This window comes from Salvelinus fontinalis, chromosome 27 (assembly GCF_029448725.1).
Source record: "Salvelinus fontinalis isolate EN_2023a chromosome 27, ASM2944872v1, whole genome shotgun sequence".
NCBI lineage: Eukaryota > Metazoa > Chordata > Actinopteri > Salmoniformes > Salmonidae > Salvelinus > Salvelinus fontinalis.
Window position 1 is genome coordinate 37,434,308 of NC_074691.1, and position 17,799 is coordinate 37,452,106.

At 43.8% G+C, this 17,799-nt stretch overlaps 1 protein-coding gene across 6 annotated transcripts in view; it reads left to right on the plus strand.

Annotated features, from left to right (window-relative positions):
- LOC129825522 (signal-induced proliferation-associated 1-like protein 1) overlaps positions 1-17,799 on the plus strand; it is a 224,658-nt gene that overhangs the window by 103,017 nt on the left and 103,842 nt on the right. The window lies entirely within an intron of this gene.

The following is a 17,799-nucleotide window of genomic DNA, read 5'->3' on the forward strand; positions in this document are numbered from 1 at the left end:
AGAGCCTCCCATACAGAGCCTCCCATACAGAGCCGTAGCCTTGTATAGAGCCTCCCATACAGAGCCGTAGCCTTGTATAGAGCCTCCCATACAGAGCCTCCCATACAGAGCCGTAGCCTTGTATAGAGCCTCCCATACAGAGCCGTAGCCTTGTATAGAGCCTCCCATACAGAGCCTCCCATACAGAGCCGTAGCCTTGTATAGAGCCTCCCATACAGAGCCGTAGCCTTGTATAGAGCCTCCCATACAGAGCCTCCCATACAGAGCCGTAGCCTTGTATAGAGCCTCCCATACAGAGCCGTAGCCTTGTATAGAGCCTCCCATACAGAGCCTCCCATACAGAGCCGTAGCCTTGTATAGAGCCTCCCATACAGAGCCGTAGCCTTGTATAGAGCCTCCCATACAGAGCCTCCCATACAGAGCCGTAGCCTTGTATAGAGCGGAGTCTATTGACACACAGGCTCACACAACCTGACCTCTATTGCATATCAGCTCTGGACAAGACTAGCAGTCAGAGCAGGTGGCTTCTACATTATCCGATCGTACGACCTTTCACCTCACTGTTGCAACACATCTGAGCTGACCAAACACAACCGCTGTCCCTTACATTACGGAGTCTGTTGACACAGTACGGTGCCAGTCTAACAGAACCACCTCACCTCCCTTCGGGGGACACAGCTGGCGTTAACAGTATATAGCTGACAATACAACCTTTCCTCACGGATACATAGTTCACCTCGATGGTGTTTTGACCTCATCTGAGATGGTCTGTATCCAGGCAACCTGTAGGAACCATAATGCATTATGTCCAATAGGCCTCCCATCAGACTGTGTCCAATAGGCCTCCCATCAGACGGTGTCCAATAGGCCTCCCATCAGACGGTGTCCAATAGGCCTCCCATCAGACGGTGTCCAATAGGCCTCCCATCAGACGGTGTCCAATAGGCCTCCCATCAGACGGTGTCCAATAGGCCTCCCATCAGACGGTGTCCAATAGGCCTCCCATCAGACGGTGTCCAATAGGCCTCCCATCAGACGGTGTCCAATAGGCCTCCCATCAGACGGTGTCCAATAGGCCTCCCATCAGACGGTGTCCAATAGGCCTCCCATCAGACGGTGTCCAATAGGCCTCCCATCAGACGGTGTCCAATAGGCCTCCCATCAGACGGTGTCCAATAGGCCTCCCATCAGACGGTGTCCAATAGGCCTCCCATCAGACGGTGTCCAATAGGCCTCCCATCAGACGGTGTCCAATAGGCCTCCCATCAGACGGTGTCCAATAGGCCTCCCATCAGACGGTGTCCAATAGGCCTCCCATCAGACGGTGTCCAATAGGCCTCCCATCAGACGGTGTCCAATAGGCCTCCCATCAGACGGTGTCCAATAGGCCTCCCATCAGACGGTGTCCAATAGGCCTCCCATCAGACGGTGTCCAATAGGCCTCCCATCAGACGGTGTCCAATAGGCCTCCCATCAGACGGTGTCCAATAGGCCTCCCATCAGACGGTGTCCAATAGGCCTCCCATCAGACGGTGTCCAATAGGCCTCCCATCAGACGGTGTCCAATAGGCCTCCCATCAGACGGTGTCCAATAGGCCTCCCATCAGACGGTGTCCAATAGGCCTCCCATCAGACGGTGTCCAATAGGCCTCCCATCAGACGGTGTCCAATAGGCCTCCCATCAGACTGCGTCCAATAGGCCTCCCATCAGACTGCGTCCAATAGGCCTCCCATCAGACTGCGTCCAATAGGCCTCCCATCAGACTGCGTCCAATAGGCCTCCCATCAGACTGCGTCCAATAGGCCTCCCATCAGACTGCGTCCAATAGGCCTCCCATCAGACTGCGTCCAATAGGCCTCCCATCAGACGGCGTCCAATAGGCTTCCCATCAGACGGCGTCCAATAGGCTTCCCATCAGACGGTGTCCAATAGGCTTCCCATCAGACGGTGTCCAATAGGCTTCCCATCAGACGGTGTCCAATAGGCCTCCCATCAGACGGTGTCCAATAGGCCTCCCATCAGTCTGTGTCCAATAGGCCTCCCATCAGACTCTCCGGTCCTGGCTGGTCCTCAGTACAGTAGCTAGATACACCTCTCTGGTCCTGGCTGGTCCTCAGTACAGTAGCTAGATACACCTCTCTGGTCCAGGCTGGTCCTCAGTACAGTAGCTAGATACACCTCTCTGGTCCAGGCTGGTCCTCAGTACAGTAGCTAGATACACCTCTCTGGTCCTGGCTGGTCCTCAGTACAGTAGCTAGATACACCTCTCTGGTCCTCATTACAGTAGCTAGATACACCTCTCTGGTCCTCATTACAGTAGCTAGATACACCTCTCTGGTCCTCAGTACAGTAGCTAGATACACCTCTGGTCCTGGCTGGTCCTCAGTACAGTAGCTATGTACACCTCTCTGGTCCTCATTACAGTAGCTAGATACACCTCTGGTCCTCAGTACAGTAGCTAGATACACCTCTCTGGTCCTGGCTGGTCCTCAGTACAGTAGCTAGATACACCTCTCTGGTCCTCATTACAGTAGCTAGATACACCTCTCTGGTCCTCATTACAGTAGCTAGATACACCTCTCTGGTCCTGGCTGGTCCTCAGTACAGTAGCTAGATACACCTCTCTGGTCCTGGCTGGTCCTCATTACAGTAGCTAGATACACCTCTCTGGTCCAGGCTGGTCCTCAGTACAGTAGCTAGATACACCTCTCTGGTCCAGGCTGGTCCTCAGTACAGTAGTTAGTTGCACCTCTCTGGTCCTGCCTGGTCCTCAGTACAGTAGCTAGATACACCTCTCTGGTCCTGGCTGGTCCTCAGTACAGTAGCTAGATACACCTCTCTGGTCCTGGCTGGTCCTCAGTACAGTAGCTAGATACACCTCTCTGGTCCTCAGTACAGTAGTTAGTTACACCTCTCTGGTCCAGGCTGGTCCTCAGTACAGTAGTTAGTTACACCTCTCTGGTCCTGGCTGGTCCTCAGTACAGTAGCTAGATACACCTCTCTGGTCCTGTCTGGTCCTCAGTACAGTAGCTAGATACACCTCTGGTCCTGGCTGGTCCTCAGTACAGTAGCTAGATACACCTCTGGTCCTGGCTGGTCCTCAGTACAGTAGCTAGATACACCTCTGGTCCTCAGTACAGTAGCTAGATACACCTCTCTGGTCCTGGCTGGTCCTCAGTACAGTAGCTAGATACACCTCTCTGGTCCTGGCTGGTCCCCAGTACAGTAGCTAGATACACCTCTGGTCCTCAGTACAGTAGCTAGATACACCTCTGGTCCTCAGTACAGTAGCTAGATACACCTTTCTGGTCCTGGCTGGTCCCCAGTACAGTAGCTAGATACACCTCTGGTCCTCAGTACAGTAGCTAGATACATCTCTGGTCCTCAGTACAGTAGCTAGATACACCTCTCTGATCCTCAGTACAGTAGCTAGATACACCTCTGGTCCTGTCTGGTCCTCAGTACAGTAGCTAGATATACCTCTGTCCCTGTCAGGGAACCAGCTCTACTATTGTTATGATGTATTATTCTGCCTTCGTCAAGCTCTTTTCAATGGCAGCAGTATCAATCAGCTCTGAACTCTGGCCGTCTACCAAGTTCCCCTTCTTTCGAAGCCTGCTGAAAAGGCTAGAATTAAATGATGCACTCTCTTTCTCCTTTGCTCTCTCTCTTCATCTAATTCCCTCTCTTTCTCCAACTCTGTCTTGTATTCTCTCTTTCCCCCTCTTTCTTTGCTTGTCAAGCCAACCCGTGTCAAGCCAAATCCTCTTTTTGTTAATTACACGATCAAAGTTCTCTCTCCCTCGCCACAGTCTCTCTCTTTCTCCCTCTGTTTCTCTCATTCTCTCTCTCGCTCGCTCAGCTATTTCTGTCCCCTCAATGCCGTGCCACCTCACACAGCGTTGTGGACGTGTTGCTAGGGCCCAGGGTGGGAGAGCGAGGAGGAAGTGTTTATCGAGAGGGGGGGGGAGACCAAAACCCAGTTCCACAGCAAACGGTCGTTTTACATTTCCTGCGGGCGTTCTGATTTGCTCTAGATACGCGTGTGTGTGTGTGTGTGTGTGTGTGTGTGTGTGTGTGTGTGTGTGTGTGTGTGTGTGTGTGTGTGTGTGTGTGTGTGAGGCAGAGTGATTGGCTGTGGGAAAGCTGGTTGCTGGGTCTTGACCTGACCCATTTCTCCCATTACTAATACGTTCTTCTACTCTAGTTTCTGGACCTATTTGACCCGTGTCTGTGATTACTGTTAGCCCTGAAGTGCCACAAAGACAACACTAATTGCCCTGCTGCTGAAACTTTATTTTAATTAAACCATTTTAATTTCAACTGACAAGTCTCTCTGAGAGTGTTGTATTTATTTAGTATGGCGGTGAGACGCTGGTGGTCTTGATCTGAGTCATGTTCCAAGTTGTACCTACAGTCCTCCTCCACAAAGCTGTCCTATGCTGTATCCATTCTTACCTGAACCTATACCTATTATTACTGTCTATGACTACATACAGGCTACTCCTGCATATCTCTACTGTACTTAGCCTACCACTGTATCTGACGACAGATTTTACCTGGCTACATACATGCAGCTGTACTTCTCATGGGAGTGACCGAATGACATCCCATAGAGTGCCTATATCCATGACATATGGACCCCTGCAGAACGATGTCCATTTAAAAACGATAAACCATTTTCATTGTTACTACTAACCCTCCCTGATTGAAGAGTATTTATCTGCTATCTATTTAACTCTGGATAGTATTTATCTGCTATCTCTCTTTAACTGGATAGTATTTATCTGCTATCTCTCTTTAACTGGATAGTATTTATCTGCTATCTCTCTTTAACTGGATAGTATTTATCTGCTATCTCTGTTTAACTCTGGATAGTATTTATCTGCCATCTCTCTTTAACTGGATAGTATTTATCTGCTATCTCTGTTTAACTCTGGATAGTATTTATCTGCTATCTCTGTTTAACTCTGGATAGTATTTATCTGCTATCTCTGTTTAACTCTGGATAGTATGTATCTGCTATCTCTGTTTAACTCTGGATAGTATTTATCTGCTATCTCTCTTTAACTGGATAGTATTTATCTGCTATCTCTGTTTAACTCTGGATAGTATTTATCTGCTATCTCTCTTTAACTGGATAGTATTTATCTGCTATCTCTCTTTAACTGGATAGTATTTATCTGCTATCTCTCTTTAACTGGATAGTATTTATCTGCTATCTCTCTTTAACTGGATAGTATTTATCTGCTATCTCTGTTTAACTCTGGATAGTATTTATCTGCCATCTCTCTTTAACTGGATAGTATTTATCTGCTATCTCTGTTTAACTCTGGATAGTATTTATCTGCTATCTCTGTTTAACTCTGGATAGTATTTATCTGCTATCTCTGTTTAACTCTGGATAGTATTTATCTGCCATCTCTCTTTAACTGGATAGTATTTATCTGCTATCTCTCTTTAACTGGATAGTATTTATCTGCTGTCTGTTTAACTCTGGATAGTATTTATCTGCTGTCTCTGTTTAACTCTGGATAGTATTTATCTGCCATCTCTCTTTAACTGGATAGTATTTATCTGCTATCTCTGTTTAACTCTGGATAGTATTTATCTGCTATCTCTGTTTAACTCTGGATAGTATTTATCTGCTATCTCTGTTTAACTCTGGATAGTATTTATCTGCCATCTCTCTTTAACTGGATAGTATTTATCTGCTATCTCTCTTTAACTGGATAGTATTTATCTGCTGTCTGTTTAACTCTGGATAGTATTTATCTGCTGTCTCTGTTTAACTCTGGATAGTATTTATCTGCTGTCTCTGTTTAACTCTGGATAGTATTTATCTGCTGTCTCTGTTTAACTGGATAGTATTTATCTGCTGTCTTTGTTTAACTCTGGATAGTATTTATCTGCCATCTCTCTTTAACTGGATAGTATTTATCTGCTATCTCTGTTTAACTCTGGATAGTATTTATCTGCTATCTCTGTTTAACTCTGGATAGTATTTATCTGCTATCTCTGTTTAACTCTGGATAGTATTTATCTGCTATCTCTCTTTAACTGGATAGTATTTATCTGCTGTCTCTGTTTAACTCTGGATAGTATTTATCTGCCATCTCTCTTTAACTGGATAGTATTTATCTGCTCTCTCTCTTTAACTGGATAGTATTTATCTGCTGTCTCTGTTTAACTCTGGATAGTATTTATCTGCCATCTCTCTTTAACTGGATAGTATTTATCTGCTGTCTTTCTTTAACTCTGGATAGTATTTATCTGCTGTCTTTGTTTAACTCTGGATAGTATTTATCTGCTGTCTTTGTTTAACTCTGGATAGTATGTATTCCATCTCTCTCTCAATTTAAGGGCTTTATTGGCATGGGAAACATACGTTTACATTTCCAGAGCAAGTGAAATAGTTAATAAACTAAAGTGAAATAAACAAAATGAACAGTAACTATAGACTCACAAAAGTTCCAAAGGAATAGAGACATTTAAATGTCATATTATGTCTATAGTCAGGGTTGTAGAAGTACAGAAGGGAAAATAAATAAGCATAAATATGGGTTGTATTTACAATGGTGTTTGTTCTTCACTGGTTGCCCTTTTCTTGTAGCAACAGGACATAAATATTGCTGCTGTGATGGCACACTGTGGTGTTTCACACAGTAGATATGGGAGATATGTGTAGTACTGCTTTGCTTTATCTTGGCCATGTCACAGTTACAGCCTACCTGTGACATGGCCAATATATCTTATCTTATATATATCTTATATATACCAATATATCTTACCATGGCCATGTCACAGTTACAGCCTACCTGGTTAAATAAAGGGGAAATATAAAATTCATTAAAAAAAAGTTGATCAAAATTGGATTTGTTTTCGAGGTTCTTTGTGGATCTGTGTAATCTGATGGGGAATACGTGCCTCTGATATGGTCATACATTTGTCAGGAGGTTAGGAAGTGCAGCTCTCTCCACCCTCGCTCTCTCCACCCTCGCTCTCTCCACCACACTCCCAAAGCCCCATAAGGAAAGACAGCTTCTGTAGAACTCAAACAGCCACCCACTCAAAATCAATACTATTAAAACACCGTCTTCAACTTTGTTGCTTTGATTCTTATTTATAGATGCTTCTCTGCTAAATGGAAGAAACCTTTCTAAAAGGAACTGTCTGTCTGTCTCTCTGTCTGTCTGTCTGTCTCTCTCTGTCTCTCTCTCTCTCTCTCTGTCTGTCTGTCTCTCTCTGTCTCTCTCTCTCTCTGTCTCTGTCTCTCTCTCTCTCTCTCTCGCTCTCTCTCTCTCTCTCTCTCTCTGTCTCTCTCTGTCTCTCTATGTCTCTCTCTGTCTCTCTCTCTCACTCTTTCTCTCCCTCCATCTCCCTCTCTCCCTCTCTTTCTCTCCCCCACTTTCTCCCTCCTTCTCTCTCCCTCTCTCTTTCTCCCCCTCTACCCGTCTCTCTCCCTCGCTCTCTTCCTCTATCTCTCTCACTCGCTCTTCCTCTCTCCCTCACTTCTGCTCTCTCTCTCTCCCTCTCTTCCCTCCCTCCTTTAAGTTTATCTTTCCACACAATTGGAATGTTAATTTAAGAAAACGTCATAGTTGTGACTTGAGTTGCCAGTATGGGCTGAGTGACTTTCCACAGTAAGTGGCTGAGTGATTACGGTCTGTTCCGTTCCCATTCTGCCTGGCTGGCTAACTCTGTTCAAAGACTATAGTTTTCCTCCTCCTCACACAGAACTTAGCAGGTTTTTTTCCCAGGCAAGTCACAAGGAAGTCGAGACGTCAGACCATGGTGGTTAATCAGTGTTGGAGAGGTAGGCCTTGGTTATGACAGGGATGATGACAGGGATGATGCAGGGGAGGAGTGGCGTTGAGAGGATGAAAGTAACACAACACTACATTATGACTGATGGCCTCCTCCCTCACCTCTTTTCTGGTCGGTTCTGGTGAGGTGGTTTGGGCGTAGAAGAGAGTCTGTGGGTCTTTGAAGTCCAGGACAATGGTTATTATGAGCGGCCCGGGTTCAATTCCTGGTCAGGGAATGAATAGATTCAAGTCGGGGAATGAATAGATTTGGGGCGGCAGGTGGCCTAGTGGGTTAGAGTGTTGGGCCAGTAACCGAGCTGACGAGGTAAAAATCTGTCGTTCTGCCCCTGAGCAACGCAGTTAACCCACTGTTTCCCAGTAGGCCGTCATTGAAAATAAGAATTTGTTCTTAATTGACTTACCTAGTTAAAAAAATAACAAGGGGAGAAACTCCTCAAATACAGGTGTGCCAAGCTTGTAGTCTCATATCCAAGAAGACTCAGGGCTGTACTCCCTGCCAAAGGTGCTTCAACAAAGTACTGAGTAAAGGGTCTGAATACTTATGTAAATGTAATATTTCATATATATATTTTTTTTAATACATTTGAAAAAGTTAAACTGTTTTTGCTTTGTCATTATGGGGTGTTGTGTGTAGATTGATGAGGGGGGGAAAACGATTTAATCCATTTAAAAATAAGGCTGTAACCTTACAAAAAAGTCAAATGCAATAAAATGCAAAATTAATTACTTAAAAATCATACAATGTGATTTTCTGGATTTTTAGATTCCGTCCCTCACAGCTGAAGTGTACCTATGATAGAAATTACAGACCTCTACATGCTTTGTAAGTAGGAAAACCTGCAAAATCGGTAGTGTATCAAATACTTGTTCTCCCCACTGTATATATATATATACAGTTGAAGTCGGAAGTTTACATACACTTAGGTTGGAGTCATTAAAACTCGTTTTTCAACCACTCCACACATTTCTTGTTAACAAACTAGTTTTGGCAAGTCGGTTAGGACATCTACTTTGTGCAAGACACAAGTCATTTTTCCAACAATTGTTTACAGACAGATTATTTCACTTATAATTCACTGTATCACAATTCCAGTGGGTCAGAAGTTTACATATACTAAGTTGACTGTGCCTTTGAACAGCTTGGAAAATTCCAGAAAATTATGTCATGGCGTTAGAAGCTTTTGATAGGCTAATTGACATCATTTGAGTCAATTGGAGGTGTACCTGTGGATGTATTTCAAGGCCTACCTTCAAACCCAGTGCCTCTTTGTTTGACATCATGGGAAAATCAAAAGAAATCAGCCAAGACCTCAGAAAATAAATTGTAGACCTCTACAAGTATGGTTTATCCTTGGGAGCAATTTCCAAACGCCTGAAGGTACCACGTTCATCTGTACAAAAAATTGTACGCAAGTATGAACACCATGGGACCACGCAGCCGTCATACCGCTCAGGGAGGAGACACGTTCTGTCTCCTAGAGTGGAACGCACTTTGGTGCGAAAAGTTCAAATCAATCCCAGAACAACAGCAAAGGAACTTGTGAAGATGCTGGAGGAAACAGGTACAAACGTATCTATATCCACAGTAAAACGAGTCCTATATCAACATAACCTGAAAGGCCACTCAGCAAGGAAGAAGCCACTGCTCCAAAACTCCCAGAAAAAATGCCAGACTACGGTTTGCAGCTGCATATATGGGGACAAAGATCATACTTTTTGGAGATATGTCCTTTGGTCTGATGAAACATAAATAGAACTGTTTGGCCATAATGACCATCGTTATGGTTGGAGGAAAAAGGGGGAGGCTTGCAAGCCGAAAAACACCATCCCAACCGTGAAGAACGGGGGTGGCAGCATCATGTTGTGGGGGTGCTTTGCTGCACTAGGGACTGGTGCACTTCACAAAATAAATGGCATCATGAGGTAGGAAAATTATGTGGATATTTTGAAGCAACATCTCAAGACATCAGTCAGGAAGTTAAAGCTTGGTCACAAATGGGTCTTCCAAATGGACAATGACCCCAAGCATACTTCCAAAGTTGTGGTAAAAATGGCTTAAGGACAACAAAGTCAAGGTATTGGAGTGGCCATCACAAAGCCTTGACCTCAATCCTATAGAAAATGTGTGCGAGCAAGGAGGCCTACAAACCTGACTCAGTTACACCAGCTCTGCCAGGAGGAATGGGCCAAAATTCACCCAACTTACTGTGGGAAGCTTGTGGAAGGCTACCCAAAACGTTTGACCCAAGTTAAACAATTTAAAGGCAATGCTACCAAACACTCAATTCGTATATGTAAACTTCTGACCCAGTGGGAATGTGATGAAAGAAATAAAGGCTGAAATAAATCATTCTCTCTACTATTATTCTGACATTTCACATTCTTAAAATAAAGCGGTGATCCTAACTGACCTAAAACAGGGAATTTTTACTAGGATTAAATGTCAGGAATTGGGAAAAACTGAGTTTAAATGTATTTTGCTAACGTGTATGTAAACTTCTGACTTCAACTGTGTTTGTATGTGTATATATAAATGGGGATTGGAAATGATGCAGACAATTACATTGGTGGAAGCTACAATCTATCTAAGCTGATCCACCCCCTAAAAAAAACAATATTTTAAATACACACACACCACTTGGCACACACTGGTTGAATCAACCTTGAATGAAAGTATGTTGAACCAACGTGGAATTAACAACGGAGCGAGCGCACACGTTTTCAGAGAAGAAGAGAAGGGGCACTTCAACTCTGTCCTTGAAGAGAACTAAGTCGTCTAGTAAACTTTGTTTCAACTCACGTTTCCACCGTGACATCATGACTCCGGACGCTATTAAATCACTACGGTAATGACGTTCCACTTCCTCAGTGTTCCTCTCTACGAGTGAAAATGACCCTTACCTCATCTCCTCTACCACACACACACACACACACACACACACTACAACCCTGAGTGGTGGGGCGGATCAGGGATTAATCCACAGAAAGATGACCTCATGACTCTGGTTGTCATGACACCTGCTCGTCGAACATCACATTTTTTGGGGGCCAAAATGCAACTAGCGGAAAAAGGCAACACACCATTGTAAACAGCGTAGCTGATGCAAGCCGTATGTCAGATGAAAATCTCTGTTCATTTAGAAAGAGGGAGAATCTAAAGATGAAACAACTAGGATGGGTTTCTGATATGACTAGGACTGTGCATTTGTCTTCTGGACAACGAAAGAAAGTTGAAAGCTCTCCAGAATCCACTCAGCTCTACAGAATCCACTCAGCAATCCAGAATCCACTCAGCTCTACAGAATCCACTCAGCTCTACAGAATCCACTCAGCTCTACAGAATCCACTCAGCTCTACAGAATCCACTCAGCTCTACAGAATCCACTCAGCTCTACAGAATCCACTCAGTTCTCTAGAATCCACTCAGTTCTCTAGAATCCACTCAGTTCTCTAGAATCCACTCAGCTCTACAGAATCCACTCAGCTCTACAGAATCCACTCAGCTCTACAGAATCCACTCAGCTCTACAGAATCCACTCAGCTCTACAGAATCCACTCAGCTCTACAGAATCCACTCAGTTCTCTAGAATCCACTCAGTTCTCTAGAATCCACTCAGTTCTCTAGAATCCACTCAGCTCTACAGAATCCACTCAGCTCTACAGAATCCACTCAGCTCTACAGAATCCACTCAGCTCTACAGAATCCACTCAGTTCTCTAGAATCCACTCAGTTCTCTAGAATCCACTCAGTTCTCTAGAATCCACTCAGTTCTCTAGAATCCACTCAGCTCTACAGAATCCACTCAGCTCTACAGAATCCACTCAGCTCTACAGAATCCACTCAGCTCTACAGAATCCACTCAGCTCTACAGAATCCACTCAGCTCTACAGAATCCACTCAGCTCTACAGAATCCACTCAGTTCTCTAGAATCCACTCAGCTCTACAGAATCCACTCAGCTCTACAGAATCCACTCAGCTCTACAGAATCCACTCAGCTCTACAGAATCCACTCAGCTCTACAGAATCCACTCAGTTCTCTAGAATCCACTCAGTTCTCTAGAATCCACTCAGTTCTCTAGAATCCACTCAGTTCTACAGAATCCACTCAGCTCTACAGAATCCACTCAGCTCTGCAGAATCCACTCAGTTCTACAGAATCCACTCAGCTCTGCAGAATCCACTCAGCTCTACAGAATCCACTCAGCTCTACAGAATCCACTCAGCTCTACAGAATCCACTCAGCTCTACAGAATCCACTCAGCTCTGCAGAATCCACTCAGCTCTGCAGAATCCACTCAGCTCTGCAGAATCCACTCAGCTCTACAGAATCCACTCAGCTCTGCAGAATCCACTCAGCTCTACAGAATCCACTCAGCTCTACAGAATCCACTCAGCTCTACAGAATCCACTCAGCTCTGCAGAATTTGGTTACATTAATTTAATTAATAATGCATTGTATTACTAATTAGGTCTACAGTCATTTACCGTTCTCATTCTCAGAGGAAACGCTGTTTGCAGAATTCACAACTTGCTACACTGTGAGAAACACGTTTTGGTTTATTTCCTAAACTATAATTTATGAGTTTTGTTCATGTTTTCATTGTCTTTTGCTTGGAGTGTTCCATGTGAGCAATGAGCATCGGTCTGCTTTCTCTGTCTTGTTTATTTTTTTTTTCCACTTGTGCAAACCAGCTGTCTGTCCCGATCTCATTGGCTCAGGGAACAGGCTAGTTGATACGTTGTTGCAGGTTCTCTAGCCATGGTTCTCCAGACCACCGATAGGGAGGCAGATGGGCTGAATCTGTACTGAGTTGACAATAGAAGGTATTGGGCCAATGACTGCATTGACCATCTCTGAGTTCCATGCTCTCATTTAGGCTGTTTAGCTGCCAATGGTCACGGAGTATCAGTGTGTCTGGAGGTTAGTGATATATATATATATATATATATATATATATATATATATATATATATATATATATATATATATATATATATATATATACTATACTATACTATACTATACTATACTATAGTAGAGGCTGGTGATCTCACATTCAGTTGAATTTAGATTATTTTAAAATAATTTTAATTACGATTTTTATGATTAAAAACCTCTAGTGTAGGTGAGACGGTAGCGTCCCACCTCTTCAACAGCCAGTGAAACTGCAGGGCGCCAAATTCAAAACATGTTAGGTGAGTACCTATTCACAGATTAACACAGCCATTTTTCCAGCCAAAGAGAGGATTCACAAAAAGCTGAAATATAGATCAAATGTATCACTAACCTTTGATGATCTTCATCAGATGACACTCATAGGACTTCATGTTACACAACACATGAATGTTTTGTTTGATAAAGTTCATATTTATATCCAATAATCTGAGTTTACAGGCGCCTTACGTTCAGAAGTCACAAAACATCCTTTGATTTTGCAGAGAGCCACATCAATTTACAGGAATAATCATAATAAACATTGCTAAAAGATACAACTGTTATGCATGGAATTTTAGATGCACTTCTCCTTAATGCAACCGCTGTGTCAGATATCAAAAAAGCTTTATGAAAAAAGCAAACCATTTAATAATCTGAGTCGGCACAAAGTCAATAATCTGAGTCAAGACACAAATATAGCTGCCATATTATGCAGTCAACAGAAGTCAGAAGTAACATTATAAACATTCACTTACCTTTGCCGATCTTAATCAGAATGCACTCCCAGGAATCCCAGTTCCACAATAAATGTTTGTTTTGTTCGATAATGTCTATTTATGTCCAAATTCCTCCTTGTTGTTCTAGCGTTCAGTACACTTTCCAAACTCACGACGCGCGGGCAAGTCCAGCTGAAAGTACGGACGAAAAGTTAAAAAAGTTATATTACAGTCCGTAATAACATGACAAACGAAGTATTGAATCAATCTTTAGGATTTTTAATCAATAATGTTCCAACCGGAGTATTCCTGTGTCTTCAGAAGTGCGATGGAACAGAGCTCGCTCTCACGTGAACGCGCATGGTCAGAGCATGGTCACTTCATGGCAGACCTGACTCATTCCTCTCTCCGTCGACCCCACTAAACAGTAGAGGCATCAGACAAGGTTCTAACGACTGTTGACATCTAGTGGAAGCCTTAGGAAGTGCAACTTTACCAATATCCCACTGTATCTTCAATAGGAGCTGAGTTGAAAATCGACCAACCTCAGATTTCCCACTTCCTGGTTGGATATTTCTCAGGTTTTTGCCTGACATATGAGTTCTGTTATACTCACAGACATCATTCAAACAGTTTTAGAAACTTCAGAGTGTTTTCTATCCAAATCTAATAATAATATGCATATTGTAGCTTTTATGGCTTTGTAGCAGGCCGTTTTACTCTGGGCATGCTTTTCATCCGGATGTGAAAATACTGCCCCCTACCCCAATGATTTTGAGAGACTAAAATGTTATTATTGAAATGAAAATGCACATAGGAAAATCATAACTGACACACAGATGGGTAGAAATGGAAGGATAAATTGTATGCTTCCCCAAAATTGGAAGTCACGGGTTGCCTATTTATTTAAAAAATAAACATTCACTTTTCTTTGGTCTGATTTTCAAACAAGGTAAGAAATACATGCGTCATAATATGAAGTAAAACATTCAGGTTTCAAATAATTAAGTATGTTAATTAGGTATGTTAATTAAGTATGTTTTCAAAATGCCTACTGCTTCCAGCTCATATTGTAAAGTGCTGGGTGACGTGCTGATAGCCTGCCTACCGTTGTTTATCTCCTGGTCAATTTGGCAACAATTTTATTTCCCACTTTTATTTATTTATTTTTTGCCAAAAGCCAGGAATTACCAGCTAACAGAAACCCTGGCACACACACACACACACACACACACACACACACACACACACACACACACACACACACACACACACACACACACACACACATTAGTGTGTACCACCTCATCGTCAGCCCAGCAGAGAGAGAGAGACAGACACTTAGCAGGTGGTTGCTGGGATACGGAGGAGAGGAGACTGACAATTCTGAGTGTGAATGTGTGTGTGTGGAGAGGAAACTAGACATTGCTCAGTGAGACGGTGTGACAGGTGTATCTTCGGTGCTCCTGCTGCAAAACCTGAGTCTTTTCTGGATGTGTATGTCAGCGTGGATTACCCTTCGGGGTTTAGGCTAGGTCCCACTAAAACTACACACCGGGTTGTCATGGGGTTTAGGCTAGGTCCCACTAAAACTACACACCGGGTTGTCATGGGGTTTAGGCTAGGTCCCACTAAAACAACACACCGGGTTGTCATGGGGTTTAGGCTAGGTCCCACTAAAACAACACACCGGGTTGTCATGGGGTTTAGGCTAGGTCCCACTAAAACAACACACCGGGTTTTCATGGGGTTTAGGCTAGGTCCCACTAAAACAACACACCGGGTTGTCATGGGGTTTAGACTAGGTCCCACTAAAACAACACACCGGGTTGTCATGGGGTTTAGGCTAGGTCCCACTAAAACAACACACCGGGTTGTCATGGGGTTTAGACTAGGTCCCACTAAAACAACACACCGGGTTGTCATGGGGTTTAGGCTAGGTCCCACTAAAACAACACACCGGGTTGTCATGGGGTTTAGGCTAGGTCCCACTAAAACGGCACACTGGGTTGTCATGGGGTTTAGACTAGGTCCCACTAAAACAACACACCGGGTTGTCATGGGGTTTAGGCTAGGTCCCTCTAAAACAACACACCGGCTTGTCATGGGGTTTAGGCTAGGTCCCACTAAAACTACACACCGGGTTGTCATGGTGCTAGGTCCCACTAAAACGGCACACTGGGTTGTCATGGGGTTTAGACTAGGTCCCACTAAAACAACACACCGGGTTGTCATGGTGCTAGGTCCCACTAAAACGGCACACTGGGTTGTCATGGGGTTTAGACTAGGTCCCACTAAAACAACACACCGGGTTGTCATGGGGTTTAGGCTAGGTCCCACTAAAACTACACACCGGCTTGTCATGGTGCTAGGTCCCACTAAAACAACACACCGGGTTGTCATGGGGTTTAGGCTAGGTCCCACTAAAACAACACACCAGGTTGTCATGGTGCTAGGTCCCACTAAAACAACACACCGGGTTGTCATGGTGCTAGGTCCCACTAAAACAACACACCGGGTTGTCATGGGGTTTAGGCTAGGTCACACTAAAACAACACACCGGGTTGTCATGGGGTTTAGGCTAGGTCCCACTAAAACAACACACCGGGTTGTCATGGGGTTTAGGCTAGGTCCCACTAAAACAACACACCGGGTTGTCATGGGGTTTAGGCTAGGTCCCACTAAAACAACACACCGGGGTGTCATGGGGTTTAGGCTAGGTCCCACTAAAACAACACACCGGGTTGTCATTGGCATCGTTGTTTGACAAATACCTCGTATTTGGGCAGTAGATGTAGTCAAGTGTCCAACAGACCCAAAATTCAGAGATCCCTACTCTCGTCATCTGTTCATTTAATGTGTGAGGTGATGAGAACTGCACAAGCTTGTTATCTGTGTCAGCCAATTGACACTCAGAACGTATAGCTTCGGTCCAGCTAAATCTTCCGTCCGCTCACCTCATATTAGAGAGGAGGTGGTGAATCGAGAGGTTTCAATCTCACCAAAATAAGCCCTGTGTGTTTCTATGGGTTTATTGTGGACTGTGTATGTCAGCTTGTCGCCTGCCTTCCTTGCCTTTGGGACAACGACTCCCGTTGTTAGGGCGGAGACATGACAACGGCATCATTATATACAGATCTCTGCTCACCTGCACCTAGTGAGTGAGGTGAGGTGAGGTGAGGTGAGGGAGGGAGTGAGGTGAGGTGAGGGAAGTGAGGTGAGGTGAGGAAGGTGAGGTGATGGAGTGAGTAGGCCTGTTGTAAAATAAATATAATTAGCCTAATTGCTGTCATTTTTTGGGTATGGTAGGAACTCGCCTTTTGTTGGTAATTGCTGCAAATAGAGCCTGTTCTAAACCAGTTCTTTAAATAAACATGTCTTTTATTTCATTCTGTTGAGCCATTTTCTTTTGCCAATTTGAAGTTGTAATGTTTTGTTTGCTGCCATAATAGAATTAGGCTACTATGTTACTCGCATGAAAATTAAAAAACCAAGGAGGCTGAGATGCAAAAATAAGCTTAATTTAATGCCGCAATATAATAACCTGTTTTATATTGTCCCTATAAACAAGGGCTCGACTTACTTTTTATATGACCCTAATAGAGTGTAGAAACGTCTGTGAAGGTGTGGTGTGGGAGGCTATTAGGCTTTAGCGACTGCAGGCCTACGAAGGCAGTGTACACCTGCACTCCCACTGACTCCGACAGTTGAACTTGAGGTGAGGAAGAATGTTTTAGGCCCACCAGAGTTACTCTTTTAATCTAACAATATAATACTTTATATAAAAATGTTAAAAAATCCTGATTTGAAAATGTATGAATTTCCCTTTTTCTGTATGCCTATATCTCTATAGCTTATCTGACAAGAATAAAGAAATTGCAATGTCTGTGTCGGAAAAATGCTGCCCGCATACTTAACGATACTTAGGTGCCGATACGATATGTATTGCGATTCTCACAATTCTATATGTATTGTGATTCGATGTTCCAGACATATTGCTCACCGTATCCCTGCTGCAGAGGGATGAGAGAGACGTGAGAAAACTACTTTAAATCAGTCAAATTGGCTCGCTATTTAAAAAGTAGATGGAGAACAAGCTATGAAGGAAAAAATCCTGTAGTTTTGGTGCCGGTACAGACGACTGACGCCCTGATGCATTTAACACTCACATATCTGACAGCTCAACCGTAAGGTGGACCATTATTGCTTTAGGAAAGTAAAAACTTTTTAGGTGATCTGTTTTTAAGGACAGGTAACTGTGGTTCATTTGGTCAGTATCACTTGTTTATCGATGGCGCCGGCATCGCCCGGTCAT